At 38.4% G+C, this 15655-nt stretch overlaps 1 protein-coding gene across 1 annotated transcript in view; it reads left to right on the top strand.

Annotated features, from left to right (window-relative positions):
• The window catches only part of TNRC6B (trinucleotide repeat containing adaptor 6B), a gene marked incomplete at its 3' end in the record, with an annotated part of 197954 nt that overhangs the window by 17602 nt on the left and 164697 nt on the right, over positions 1–15655 (top strand). The window lies entirely within an intron of this gene.

Raw genomic sequence — 15655 nt, forward strand, 5'->3', positions numbered from 1 at the left:
AGAACTATCAAAAGTCCCATGAGGCCCAGCGGTGATAGGAAGTTATACAGGGAGGCCAAGACCTTGCAAGAACTTGAAGGCCCTGATGTAGAATGTGGATTTATCCTCTGTCAACTGGGAAGCCATTAAAGGCTGTAAAGTTAGGGAGTAGCGTGATATGATTGCATTTTTAAAAGATCACTCTGGCTGCTGTGTGGAGAATGGGTTGGAGAAAGGCAAGAGTGGGAGCAGGGAGACCAGTGAGAAAGAAGACAGTCGTAGTCAGTCACTTAGGTGAGAGAGAAGATGGATTAGCGTCCTGCACTGACGTGGAGGAAGGCAGACTTGAGGTGTATTTTGCCGGTAAAGCTGACATGACTTGAGGATGAACTGGAATATTTTTGCTTCATAAAATCAAGAGGCAAATTTCAAGCAAAAGGTAGAATCAGTACTGTCAGATGCTGCTAAGAAGCCAAGGAGATTGGTAACTGAGAAAATGCATCTGGATTTGTTTTTTGAAGAATTAATTAAAGAGAAAGGACGCAAGAAAATTTTCTGGAGGGATGGAGGTGTTCTGTGTCTGATAAGGGTGTGAGTTATACAGGTATATCCATTTGTCAAAATTATAATTCTATAATTTACATTTACAGTAAAAATTACAACTTTCCAGGTACAATTTCCCTGTGAAAACTGTAAAATAATATAATTAAATAGGGATGGAGAATGGATGAAGTATGGCTGAAACAAGAATGACAGAATGTTGACGACTGTTGAAGCTTGGTGATGGGTACGTAGGGGTTCATTTTTATGTATTTTGTATGTACTTGAAATTTTCCATAATAAGTAGGTTTTTTTCTGGCCCCTCTGCACGGCACATAGGATCTTAGTTCCCCAACCAGGGATGGAACCCGTGCCCCCTGCAGTGGGAGCACGGAGTCTTAACCACTGGACCACCAGGGAAGTCCCCATAATAAGAAAGTTTTTAAAAGGAATTTATTAATGGTCTGCAAGAGTAGGAGGATGAGAAACTAATTTTATGGGTTAAAAAGAAATTAAATGATAAAAAAAAAGAGTAAGAGTTATGGCTGTAGTCTACTATCCAGTTGTAGGAAATTTAGAAGTAAATGAAGTGAGAAGGAGGCATTACTAGTTCAAGTGAAAGATTTTTTTTTAATGGAGGAGATCCATGCATGTTTGAGGAAAGAGGAAAGAAATGAGTGGAGGAAGGCAGAGTGTGTTTATGGAAGTGGTTCACCAGGCTTGTGAGCTTGAAGGAAGCCCCGGGGATCAGTGAGGCTGGCCTTTGCTGCTGTGGTGGTGCCTGGGCTCAGGCCTGAGCCCTGCTCTTCTGACTCCTGTCTGGTGGTGGAGAGATATTTAGAGGAGGAAAGAAAGAAAGCAGTGTTCAGCTTTTCTTCATGTTGCCTCTGGAACAGAAGTCATTGTTATTTGGAGAGTTTATAGTGCACGATTGAGGACTTGAAATGACGAGTTTAAATTTCCTTTTAAGGGGAAGTTTTGGAACTGCATTTGTAGAGAACGTGCTAAGAAAGCTAATAAGTGAATGAAAGGGTCAATGCAGTTTTAAAAAATACCCCTGTAAGTGTTGTACAGACAGAAATGAGGGATGCTTATGGCCAGACAGGATTGACAAAGGAAGTCTTCTTGGAGAATTTGGTGATCCTTTTGAAGAAATATTCTCTGAAACTTTGCAACATCTTCCATAGCTTTTTTTTTTTTTTTTTTTTTTGGAGAGAGATGTTTGTTTAAGTTCAGAGATGGACTGGGGATTATATATTCTTCAAGAGTTGGGAGATGTACACTTCAGTCTCTTGAGTTTAGAAGACTGTGTCTGTGCTAGAAAGATAAAAAGCAGAGGATGGTTTCTGACAGTAGGCTGTAGGTTGGCCATAGATGAATCTATAGTTACATACAAGCGTTCTTTCCATTTTTCTTTGCCTATTTTTTTTTTTTACCTCCCTTTCTCCCCTCCTCTTTTCTTCTCATTAATTCTGCAAATACTTATTGAGCATCTGTTACGTGCCAGAAACCGTGCTGGGTGCTGACACACAGAGCTGCCTCAGTGAACTGTGATTTTTCTTTCTTTTGATTATTGGAGCCACAAGAATTTTAAATGGAAGCAGGAAAAAAGAATGTTAAATTTCACGTTAGTTTAGAACTAGCTTTTTTTTCCCTGAATGGTCACTAAATATAATTTTGTGTGACCTAATCACTTTCTCAAACAGAGTTCTGCTATTTTAATGAAAGCTTCTATTGTAAATGCTGAAGGACAGCAAGTTGACAGAGTTATTATTAATGTAAGAGTTCAGAAGCCCCTGAATATATCCTTTGGAGGCACAGTGACTATTCCTTATATTTTTCCCAAGAACTACTTCAGGGCTTATTTAATTTCCCTGCTGGGTCTGTGAGAGAGAAACTTGAATAGAATTAACACAGTTACCCATGAATCTGTCTTACTGTTCCACATTTTCAGAAGTTAAGTATGAAAATTATGTTCTGTAAAAAAGTCTTTGATGCCGTATCAGAAATCCAAAGGTGGGAGCATGAACTTCATTGGCACGATTCTCTTAGAGAGAGACTCATGTAACTTAATTTATTTAGTATTTTTGTGCTTATGCTGTCACATTAATCTAAAAACAGGTACTATTTTATCTGACATTGTGGCTTTGACTTTCTGAATGCAGTGATCAGTTTCTTAGTGCCTGGGCTAGCTATTCCATAGTGGGACTCTGTGTTACTGGGGCGTTTCCATTCTAGTGTGGATTTACTGACATATTTTGTATTGTAGCTATTTATTTATATTTTCCCTTCTGTTTTATTCTTTGTAATTAAGATGTTGTTTAAAAAAGATATACCTTTGTAATCATTCAGTTAATTATTTAATTCTGTTAACCTAAACCTGTTCTTAAAAATAAAAGTTATATACATTAAAACATACACACACACACACCCCCCACCACCACCACCACAACTTATTATTAACTCTCATGACTCTGTAGTTGGCTGGGCTCAGTAGGGCCCAAAGTGGTGTCAGCAAGGGCTGCCATCATCTGGAGGCCCAACTGGCCAGAAATGTCCAAAGTGGGTCACTCACATAGCTGGCAGTCAACGTTGGCTGTCAGCTGGGAGCTTAGCTTAAGGCTGTTGACCCGAGCATCAAGGGTCTCCTACATATGACCTCTCTACCTAGCTTGGGTTTCTCGCAGCATGGAGACTGGACTCCCAAGAGGGAACATTCCCAGCATGCAAAAGCTGCAGTTATATTAAGGTCCAGCCTCCAAAGTCACACAGCTTTACTCCCTCTGCATTCTGTTGAATTAAAGCAAGTCATAGGGCCACTCTAGATTCAAAGGAAGGAAAAACAGATCCCACTTCTCATTGAGAGGACTGGCAGAAAATCTAGGGTCATCTTTAATCCACAACACAGTGATATGAGTGTTGGGTGCTAGGTTGAAGAGGAGGTAATGGCAGAGACCAGGTTATTTTAGGCTAAGGAGTTTTAATAATAGTCAACAGATTTCTTTTTTTAGATTTTATTTTATTGAAGTATAGTTGATTTACAATGTTGTGTTAATTTCTACTGTACAGCAAAGTGATTCAGATACACACACACACACATTCATTTTCATATTCTTTTCCATTATGGTTTATCACAGAATACTGAGTATAGTTTGTGTGCTATACAGTAGGACCTTGTTGTTTATCCATTTTCTATATAATAGTCTACATCTGCTAATCCCAAACTCCCAATCCATCCCTCCCCACCCTTCTATAATAGGCAACAGATTTTTAAAGAATGGAAGAGATATGTGCATTTTACTTTATGGTTTGCTTTCTTTTTTTTTTAAGTGCATCTTTTAAAATTAATTAATTAATTTATATTTTGGCTGCGTTGGGTCTTCGTTGCTGCATGCGAGCTTTCTCTGGTTGCTGCAGGTGGGGGCTACTCTTCGTTGCGGTGCGTGGGCTTTTCATTGCGGTAGCTTCTCTTGTTGCACAGCACAGGCTCTAGGCGCACGGGCTTCAGTAGTTGGCACGTGGGCTCAGTAGTTGTGGCTCACAAACTCTAGAGCGCAGGCTCAGTAGTTGTGGCGCACGGGCGTAGTTGCCCCACGGCATGTGGGATCTTCCCGGACCAGGGCTCGAACCCATGTCCCCTGCATTGGCAGGTGGATTCTTAACCACTGCGCCACCAGGGAAGTCCCTGTGGTTTGCTTTCTTATGGTAGCTGGTGTTGATGTAGAGGATAGACTAGAATATCTGCATCTTGACCCTCAAATTCTCTAAAAGAAAGAATCTGATTAGCCCAACCCAGCCTATGGACTGATTTCCATTGGGTCTTGAGTTCTTTGAGTATGATGGCAGGGACCAGAGATGAGGAAGTAGATCCCTTAAATGACATATGAGGGACTTCCCTGACGGTCCAGTGGTTAAGACTGCACGCTTCCAATGCGGCAGGTGCGGGTTCAATCCCTGGTCGGGGAACTAAGATCCCACATGCTGCGCGATGTGGCCAAAAAAAAAAAAAAAAGACATGTGAATTGGAAGGCAAAACCCAGCATTCCTGGGTAAGTCTCTAATAAACACTGATATAATCTTCCATTATACATATTTCTCAATGAGGATGGATTAGAATTCTTAATTTCAATTCCACAGCTATTTCTCAGTTTAAATTTAGTATAATTTAGGTTGATAGTCTAAATGAGTTTGTGTTGGCTTACTAATTATACAGATTATGCAGCTGTAGGCTTGGATTTTTTTTTAATAAGCAAAATGTAAGCAACTATAGTAAAGTTTATAATAAAACTGAGCAGTTGGGTGTTTGTAATCTTATTCTGTGTACTTTTTTTGTATATTTAAATATTTATAATAAAACAATAAAAATGAATAAACTCTAGGATTTAAAAGTTATAGCTATAGATTTAAATGCCCATGTATCTCTATTAATTAATACAAATAAAAAATATTTATTGAATCAGGAAGCCAACATTTTAGCTGTAACATTCCCTTTATTGTTACTAAAGGTAACAAGTAAAGTTAGTCTTTGTCTACAAAGAATAAAGTGATCTATTGACTGCTTTACACTAAAGAGAATTAAATGAGATGATTTAGACAGTCTTTTGCTTCTTTAAGTTTAGGATATTTCTACCTTAGACTGAATCTGACTTACCAAATTTATAACAGGATATTATAGATTCTGGTATTTTAAGAGCAGACTGGGAAAGAAACCATGCAAGATAGGTATTTTTCCCATTTGTTTACATAGCTGGCAAACAACATAATTTGGATTAGATTCCAGGTCTGTCTGACTCCAGAGACCACACTAAGTTCAATACTCCATCCTGAAGAAGTCATATGGCAGAGTAATCAACTCTGTTTACTTATATCAGAGAAGCTTCCTAGAAAGTTCACCTGGGTGTAGAAGAATGCATATGAGGGAAGAGGGTGCTTTGTGCATGTTCAGAATCATACACTTCTCTTGAGGAGAGGTGTTGGAGCCTTGGGATGTGTGTGTGAGACTGTGAGAGATGAGGTTAGACAGAATCCCATACAGGCAACAGGGTACAGCTAGAAGGGGAGAAACCTGGTCTGATATGTGTTTTAGAAGCATCACTGTAGCAGCAGGGTGGAGAAATGGTTACAGACAGGGTTTAAAATGGATACAGGGAGACCAGGTAAGAGTCAGATTGAGGAAGGCTTGGAATCAGGCAATAACAGTGGGTCTAAAGAGGAGAGGACTAACAGGAGAAATGTTCAGAAAGAATGGGATGGGGGCACTTAGAGGCAAATCTGGAGTTTTCAGCTTGAATGATACATGCAATAATATAAGAGATAGAGCAAGGTTTGTTGTAGCTGTTGTTAACTATTATTGTTGCTGTGGTTAACTGGGTTATGTATGGAGGGTTTGGATTTTGAAATATTGAGGTACCTTTAGGCACCCCAGGAGAAGATATTTAGTAGGCATCTTGGAACTCAGAAGAGAGAATGAGAAAGAGGATATCAAGGTATATACTTGGGAGTTCTCAGCATATAAGAGTAGATGGGACCTGGGAAATGAGAAAAGGTCCAAGTATAGAACTGTAGAAACTACTTCAGGTTTGTGTCACTTTAGTACAGGCACACCTCATTTTATTGGATTTTGCTTTATTTTGCTTCGCAGATAATGCGTTTCTTACAAATTGAAGGTTTGTGGCAACCATGCGTCAAGCAAGTCTGTCGGCACCATTTTTTCAAAAACAGCATTTTCTCACTTTGGGTCTCTGTGTCACATTTTGGTTATTCTCATGATATTTCAAACTTTTTTGTCATTATTATATTCGTTATGGTGATCTGTGCTCACTGATCTTCAATGTTATTGTTGCAAAAAGTTTACAATTTGCTGAAGGCTCAGATGATGGTTAGCATTGTTTTAGCGATAAAGTATTTTTTAATTAAGGTACATTGTTTCTTTTAGGCATAATGCTACTGTGCATTTAATAGACTACAGTATAGTGTAAATATAACTTCTACATGCTCTGGGATACCAAAAAAATCATATAACTCGCTTTATTGCAATATCTGCATTATTGTGGTTGTCTGGAACCAAACCCACAATCTCTGAGGCATGCCTATATACATAAGAATTACCTTAGGTATTTTTCTTTTCTTTCTTAACAGTTTTCTTAAGATATGCTTAACATACCATAAAATTTACTCATTTACAGTATACAGTTCAAAATATCGGCTATATTTTATAATAACTGTAAATGGAAAGTAAACTTTAAGAATTATATTAAAATTAAAAAAATAAAGTATACAGTTCACTATTAGAACTAATAAATGAATTCAGCAAAGTTGCAGGATATAAGATTGATATACAGAAATCTGTTGCTTTTCTATACACTAATAATGAACTATCAGAAAGAGAATGTAAAAAAAACAAAAACATTTAAAATCACATCAAAATAGAATAAAATACCTAGGAATAAACTTAACCAAGGAGGTGAAAGACCTATAATCTAAAAACTCATTGATGAAGGAAATTGAAGATGATACAAAGAAATGGAAAAATATTCCATGCTCTTGGATTGGATCCTAAATCATATGGAACCACAAACTGCCAAAGCAGTCTTGAGAAAAAAAGAACAAAACTGGAGGTATCACCCTCCCAGACTTCAAACTATACTACAAAGCTACAGTAAGCAAAGCAGCATGTTACTGACACAGAATTAGACACACAGATCAATGGAACAGAATAGCCCAGAAATAAATCCATGTACCTATGTTCAATTAATCTATGACAAAAGAGGCAAGAATATACAATGGAGAAAAGACAGTCTTTTCAATAAGTGGTGGTGGTAAAACTGGATAGCCACACGTAAAACAATGAGATTAGAACATTTCCTTACACCATATATAAAAACAAACTCAAAATGGATTAAATACCTAAATGTAATGCCTGAAACCACATAATTCCTAGAAGAAAACATAGGTAAAACACTCTTTGACATAAATTATAGCAATATTTTTTTGGATTTGTCTCCTAAGGCAAAAGAAACAAAAGCAAAAATAAACAAATGAGACCTAATTAAACTTAAAAGCTTTTGAACAGCAAAGGAAACCACTGACAAAATGAAAAGACAACCCATGGGAGAAAATATTTGCAAATGATGTGACTGACAGGGGGTTAATATTCCAAAATATATAAACAGGTCATACAACTCAATATCAAAAGAAAACGAACAACTCAAAAAATTAGCAGAAGACCTGAATAGACATTTTTTCAAAGAAGACATACAGATGGCTAACAGGCACATGAAATAATAACATTGCTAATTATTAGACAAACGCAAATCAGAACAACAATGAGATATCACCTCACACCTGTCAGAATAGATGTCATCAAAAAGTGTACAATAACAAACATTAGAGAGGGTGTGAAGAAAAGGGAATCCTCATACACTGTTGGTGGAAATGTAAATTGGTACAGCTATTATGAAAACAGTTTGGAGGTTCCTCAAAAAACTAAAAATAGGGCTTCCCTGGTGGTGCAGTGGTTAAGAATCCGCCTGCCAATGCAGGGGACACAGGTTCAATCCCTGGCCCAAGAAGATCCCACATGTCACGGAGCAACTAAGCCATGCGCCACAACTACTGAGCCTGTGCTCTAGAGCCCGTGCTCTGCAACAAGTGAAGCCACAACAATGAGAAGCCCACGCACTGCAATGAAGAGTAGCCCTGCTTGCCTCAACTAGAGAAAGCCCATGCACAGCAATGAAGACCCAACACAGCCAAAAATAAAAACAAGTAAATAAATAAATTTATTTTTAAAAACCCCTAAAAATAGAATTAGCATATGATCCAGCAATTCCACTCCTGGGCATATATCCAGAAAAAAATGAAAACACTAATTCAAAAAGATACATGCACCCCAGTGTTCATAGCAGCACTATTTATGACCCAAGATATGGAAGCAACCCCAGTGTCCATCAACAGATGAATGGTTATGTATATATGCATAATGAAATATTACTCAGCTGTAAAAAGAATGACACTGCCGTTTGAAACAATATGAGAGGGACTTCCCTGGTGGCGCCATGGTTAAGAATCCACCTGCCAGTGCAGGGGACACTGGTTCGAGCCCTGGTCCAGGAAGATCCCACATGCCGCGGAGCAACTAAGCCTGCCTGCCACAACTACTGTAGCCTGTGCGCCTAGAACCCGTGCTCTGCAATAAGAGAAGCCACTGCAATGAGAAACCCGCCCACCATAATGAAAAGTAGCCCCTGCTCGCTGCAACTAGAGAAAGCCTGCGTGCACTAACAAAGACCCAACACAGCCAAAAATAAATAAACAAATTTATATTTAAAAAATGAGAGAATATTATGCTTAGTGAATTAAGTCAGACAGAGAAAGACAAATACTGTTATGATATCACTTATATGTGGAATCTAAAAAATAATACAACCTAATTTAAGAAAATTTTCATTTTGCCAGAAGGAGACCCTGTAGCCATTAGCAGTCACTCCCCATTCCTGTTCCTCTTGGCCTCAGGCAACCACTAGTCTACTTTATGTCTCTATACAATTGCCTGTTCTGGCCATTTTATATAAATAGAATCATACAATATGTGTCCTTTGTGTGTGAGACTTCTTTCACTTAGTATGTTTTTAAAGTTCAACTATGTTGTAACATGTATCAGTACTTCACTCCTTTTTATGGCTGAATAATATTTTGTTGTATAAATATATAAGATATAATATTTTATATACAATATATACAATTTATTGTATATAATATTTTATTATATATACTACATTTTGTTTATCCATTCAGTTGATGGGAACTTGGGTTGTTTCCACTTTTTGGCTGTTACAAATAATGCTGCTGTGAACATTTTTGTGTAAGTTTGTATAGACATATGCTTTCATTTCTCGTGGGTGAATAACCAGGAGTGGAATTGCTGGGTCATATGCTAACTCTCTGTTCTACTTTTTGAGGAACTGCCAGACTGTTTTCCAAAGCCGCCTCATTTTAAATTCCCACCAGAAATGTGTGAGGATTCAATTTGCCCACATCCTCACCAGCACTTGTTATTGTATTTTATTATTCTAGCCATTCTAGTGAATATGAAATGCTATCTCATTGTGGTTTTGATTTGCACACTGTGTGCTTTTTAAAATGAAAGTGCCCAAGGTCCACCCTGGACTTATTGAAACAGAATCTCAAGAGTTGGGACCCTGGAATTTATGTTTTACAAGCACCCCAGGTGATTCCTATGCTGGTTATAGGCAGACCAAAGCTGAACTAAGGGGCACTCAGAGGCAGAAGAACCAGTGAATTGTTAAAGTTCTCTCTAAGAGGTAAGGCACACATGAACTTCAAAATAGGGTTATTACGTCTGAGGAGGAAGGAAAGGGATTGGGTTTGGAAAAGACTGTGCTGGGGGGCCTCAACCCTTCACCATACCTTCACTGTATTTTATTTCTTTTAAAAAAAGAGAGAAACCTGAAGCAAATATAAGGAAGCAAATATGTTAAATCTGGGTAATGGTTACATGGGTGTGTTTGTTATTTTATTCTCTGTGCTTTTCCCCCCCGCCCCTTGTAGCTTCAACACAGCTTATTCTTGTTTCTGCCATATAGAATAAGGAAGGATAAAAAGTATTCTGCAGACCACTCTCTCAAATATATGATGACAGTTCTCATAAATTTCTCAAAAATCTTGACTAGGTGGCCCAGGACTGGTATGGCCACAGGGACTCAGACGTCTTCTGTTTTGTTCTTTCATCTTCAATATGTTGCTTCCACCTTATGTTTTGCTCTAGCCCCAACCATCATGTCTGGGTTCCATCCAGCAAAGAGGAGAAAACTTCCCTTGAAACACTTTGTGGAAGTTGCACATTCCACTGTGCTTATATTTCTTCGACCAGAATTTAATCACATGGTCACAATAAGCTTCAAAGGACTTTAGAATATGTGTCAGCTAAAATTTGTAGATTCCCTTGCTAAGCGAGAAGTGCTTCTTTGTGTGAGTCAACCACATTATCCAATACACTGCTATTATACTGGTCTTGCCCATCCTACAGTTTTACAACTGATTGTTTTGAATCTGAAGTATAAGACTTCGCAGTTTAAGGAGTTTTTAAAAAGTCTAATTAATTCAATGAGGGAAAGGAAGATTTTTCAATAAATGGTGCTAGAGCCAATACATGACCATATGGAAATATGTGAACCATGATCCCTATATCATATACCATACATAAGATCTAATTTGAGATGGATCATAGACCTAAATGTGAGGGCTAAAACTGTAAAGCTTTGTTGGAAGATAACACAAGAAGTATCTCTATGACCTTAGGTAGCTTGCAGAAAGCACTAACCATAAAAGAGAAGTAGCTCAGTTGAAGTTCATTTTAAAAAAAAGGTTAGCGCTTGCCTGGTGGCGCAGTGGTTGAGAGTCTGCCTGCTGATGCAGGGGATACGGGTTCATGCCCCGGTCTGGGAAGATCCCACATGCTGCGGAGCGGCTGGGCCCGTGAGCCATGGCCGTTGAGCCTGCGCGTCTGGAGCCTGTGCTCCGCAACCGGAGGGGCCACAACAATGAGAGGCCCACGTACCACAAAAAAAAAAAAAAAAAAAATTAAAGTTTTGTTGATCAGCTGAAACCATTAAGAACGTGGAAAAGCTATAGACTGGGAGAAAACACTTGCAATATGTTTATCTAATAGAGGTCTCATATGTAGAATATATAAAGAATTTCTAAAAATTAATCAGAAAAGGACAAACAACTGAAAATGTGGACAAAAGGCTTAAATAGGCATTTCACAAAATAAGATATTCAAATAGGCATGAAACTAGGATATTTAGTATTCTTATGCATAAGGGAAATGAAAATTAAAACCGTAATGTGATATCATTACATACTCACTATAGTTCAGAAAGACTGACAGTGCTGTGTTTTGTTGTTTTTTTGGCCACGCTGCAGGGCTTGCAGTCCTGACGAGGGACTGAACCCAGGCCACGGTAGTGAAAGCCCGGAATCCTAACCACTAGGCCACCAGGGAGCTCCTGCTAAGTGTTGATAAGTATATAGAGCAGCTGGAACTCTCATACATTGTTGGAAGGAGTGTAAAATGGTACAATTACTTCAGAAACTATTTCTCAAGTCTGTAGTAAAGTTAAGTATACACCTGCCTTATGACCCTGACATTCCATTCTAGACGTATACCCAATAGAAATGACTGCATATATTCACAAAAAGACTTACGTGAGAATGTTCATGGTAGCTTTATTTATAACAGCCCCAAATTAGAAATAGCCCAACTGTGTATCAACAGGTGAATGAATAAACATATTTGTTCAATGAAATACTGCTAAGTTTAAAAACTGAACTTTTGATGCACATAAAACATGGGTGAATATCAGAAACATTATATTGAGTGAAAAAAGACAGACATGAAAGTGTACATTCTAATTATATAAAGTTTATGAACACGTAAAGCTCATCTATGGTGATAGAATAGTTACTTGGGGTATAGGGGGTAGAATTCAAGGGAAGGGGCATATAGGAGTTTTCTGGGGAGGTAGAAATGTTCTGTCTTGAACTATATAGTTAACGTGGGTGCAACCATATCTAAAGTTTATTGAGTTCTACACTTAAGGCTTGTGTATTTTTCTGTAAGTGAATGATTTTCAGTAAAAACAAAAAACAGTGTTAGGAGCTTCCACCCTTCTCCGTAGTCTGCTAAGATCATTTTGAACATTGATTCTGTCATGCAAAATATTAGCTGTCCTTCTCAGCTTTATATTTCAGGAAATATATATGTTTTCTTTTTAAACCATCTGGGGTACCTGGAATGGAGGGGGTGGTTGGAAAGGTGTAACATGTATAAAACGGATGGGATTTAGCAATTAATTTGATATGGAAGAAAAGGAGATGGAGAAATCAAGGGTAACATCAAGGTGTCGAGCTAAATGACTGGGAGGATGAGGATGCCATTGTCAAATAGGAAACATAAGGAAGAAAACAAGTTTGGGAGGGAACAGGATTAATTCTGTATCGAACATACAGAGTTTGAGACGGTGGCAAGCTATCCACAGATACGTGTCTGTCAACCAGGTGAAAATACGGGGCTGGGGGCTGGAAATACAGGAGTGGGAATCACTCACATTTAACAGTTGAAACTGTGAGATTAGATGGTATTGCTAAGGCAGAATGTGAAGAGAGGTCCAAGGACAGAACCTGGGGACATAAATGTTTAGAGAGTAGAAGAAAGAGAAGCACAGATTAGCAAATCAGAGAGTCAGCAAATATTTATCAAACATCTTGTGCCCAGTTTATGATGAATAAGACATTCAAAGTCTCTGCCTCAGGGTGTTTGCATTCTTGGTGGGGGGAAGACAGGCAACAAAACACATAAATAAGTGATCCCTTCAGATAGTGATGTGTGCTATGCTAGAGAGTGACTGAATGTGGAAGCTCTTTCCATTGGGGTGGTCAAGATTCATTCATCGCTTCAAAGAGATGGCACTTGAGCTGATACCTAAATGATGTTGAGGGAAGCTTTCATGTAACAATGTGAGAGAAAAGCTTTCTAAGCCAAAGGAATAAATTCAGAGGCCAGATGGGCGAGATGGAGTATCAGGAACAGGATTAACCTTCCCACTAGAAATAACAATTTTTAAAATATATGAAATGGGGGCTTCCCTGGTGGCGCAGTGGTTAAGAATCTGCCTGCCAATGCAGGGAACACGGGTTCGAGCCCTGGTCCATGGAAGATCCCCCATGCCACGGAGCAACTAAGCCCGTGCGCCACAACTACTGAAGCCCGCGTGCCTAGAGCCACCGCAACGAAGATAGCCCCCGCTCATCGCAACTAGAGAAAGCCTGCACACAGCGATGAAGACCCAACGCAGCCAAAACTAAATAAATTTATTTTTAAAAATACATATATATACACAAAATGTATTTGAAACAGTCGTTTTTCAAGACACTGGACATCAGGTAATGAAGGACAGTGATCACTGAGAAATGGAAAACAAGGTGAGTCCTCTGACTACCCCAGCGTACTGGCTTGAGAGAGAGCTTCCAGGCCGCAGTGCAGGAAAGGGGAGCCCAGGCAAAGCCCAGTGGACCCTCTCAGTTGAGGCAACATTGCTGAGAGTCTGGGGAGACTGAGGCAGCCAAAATTTGTAGGACAGAGTACTGGAAAGGAGAGAGCTGCTAAGAGAACTCTGGAGATTTGAGGAGGGTTCACCTGTGTATTCAGCAAAGTACTTTTTGGCACATACATGTGACGACTCAAGGCTGAGGCAGGAGGGGGCACCCCTCCAAGAGGATTGGAAGGAACAGTGTCTAGCACTCAAACAGTGTCAGTAATTGTGCCTGTTTCTACAGACTAGAAAACCTCACAATTCATGGAGCATTATTAGTATACTCAGCAGTAGTACTGGTAGAGTTCTCACCATAGTAGTGGGGAATAATTAATTAGCCCTAAGTAATTATTAAGTCTGGCTTAACAAATCCTAAAAACAAGACCTAAAAGGATCAAACTGTTTCAAAGGAATTTAACTGCATGTCAGAGCAACGCTCAAAAATATTTATAGGAATACAGAAATATTCAGGATCCAGCAAAAATTCTCAATGTCTGTTATTCAAAGCAAAGATTTTCAGGCATGTAAAAACCAGGAAAATACAAACATAGTGAAGGGAAAAACAAATCAGTTGAAAAGCAACTCATAGTTGACACAGATGTTAGAATTAGCAGACAAGACTATTAAAACATTTATTATAATTTCAGATGTTCAAAAAGTCAAGCAGAGACATGGAAAATATATTTTTTAAAAGCCCCAAATCAAATTTCTAGAGTTGAAAACTATAATGTTTGAGATGAAAAATATACTGGATGGAATTGTGGCAGATTAGATATTGTAGAATAAAACATTAGTGAATATAAAGAATCACCAACAGAAACTATCCAGCGTGAAACACAAAGAGTAAAAATCGAAAAAGTGAAAAGAGTCTCAGTGTGTTGTGGACAACTTCAGTCAACCTAATATCCCTGTAATTGGAGTCTCTGAAGAAGTGGACAGTGCGGCAGAAAAATAGCTAAGAAATAATGGGCTCAAATTTTTCCAAATTCAATAAAAGCTATAAACCCACAGATTCACAGATCCAAAAAGCTCAATGCACCTGAAGCATGAGAAAAATGAAGAAAACCACATCAAGGCACATCCTAATCAAATTACTCAAAACCAGCGATAGACAAAATCTTAAAACCTGAGGAAAAAAGACACACTATTAACAGAGGAACAAAGAATTTCTCGTTGGAAACAATGCAAACAAGAAGACAGTAGAGGAACATCTTTAAAGCACTGAAAGAAAAATCTGCTAACCTTGAATTCTATAACCAGTGAAAATATCTTTCAAAACTGAGGGCTAAATAAAGTCTGTTTCAGACATACAAAAGCTGAAATAATTTATCACCAGCATACCCTTACTATAACTAATGTTAAAGGGAGAAGGAAAATGATGCCAGATGGAAATATGAATCTACACAAAGGAATAAAGAACTCAGAAAATGGAAACTACACAGCCTAAATATATGACTTTCTTCCGTTATTTAAATCTCTTTAAAAGAGAATTGATTGTTTGAACAACAATAATACAAATGCATTGTGGGTTTATAGCATTTGTATCTGTGAACTGTACAATAACAGTGGCATAAAGACCTGGAGGGGAACATGGTAGAATATTGTAAGATTCTTATATGTGAATTAGTATAATTTCGCTTGAAGAGAAGAGAATATACTTGACCCTTGAACAATGCAGGGATTAGACGCGCTGACCCTCTGGGCAGTCAAAAATCCAAGTATAACTTATAGTCAGCCATCCCTATACTTGGTTCTCCATATCTGGGGTTCCTCTGCATCCTTGGATTCAACCAACTGGAGATGGTATGGTACTGCAATATTTACTATTGCACAGTTGAAACCCGTGTTGATCAAGGGTCAGCTGTACTTCCCAACTCAGTCTGTGAGGCCAGCGTTACTCTGATAACAAAACTAGATGAAGACATTGCAAGAAAATAAAACTACAGATCAGTATCTCTCATGAACATAAATGCAAACTTTGTAAACCTAATTTTAGCATATTGAATCCAATAATATGTACG

Source organism: Hyperoodon ampullatus (genome assembly GCF_949752795.1).
Source record: "Hyperoodon ampullatus genome assembly, chromosome: 11".
NCBI classification, from domain to species: Eukaryota; Metazoa; Chordata; class Mammalia; order Artiodactyla; family Ziphiidae; genus Hyperoodon; species Hyperoodon ampullatus.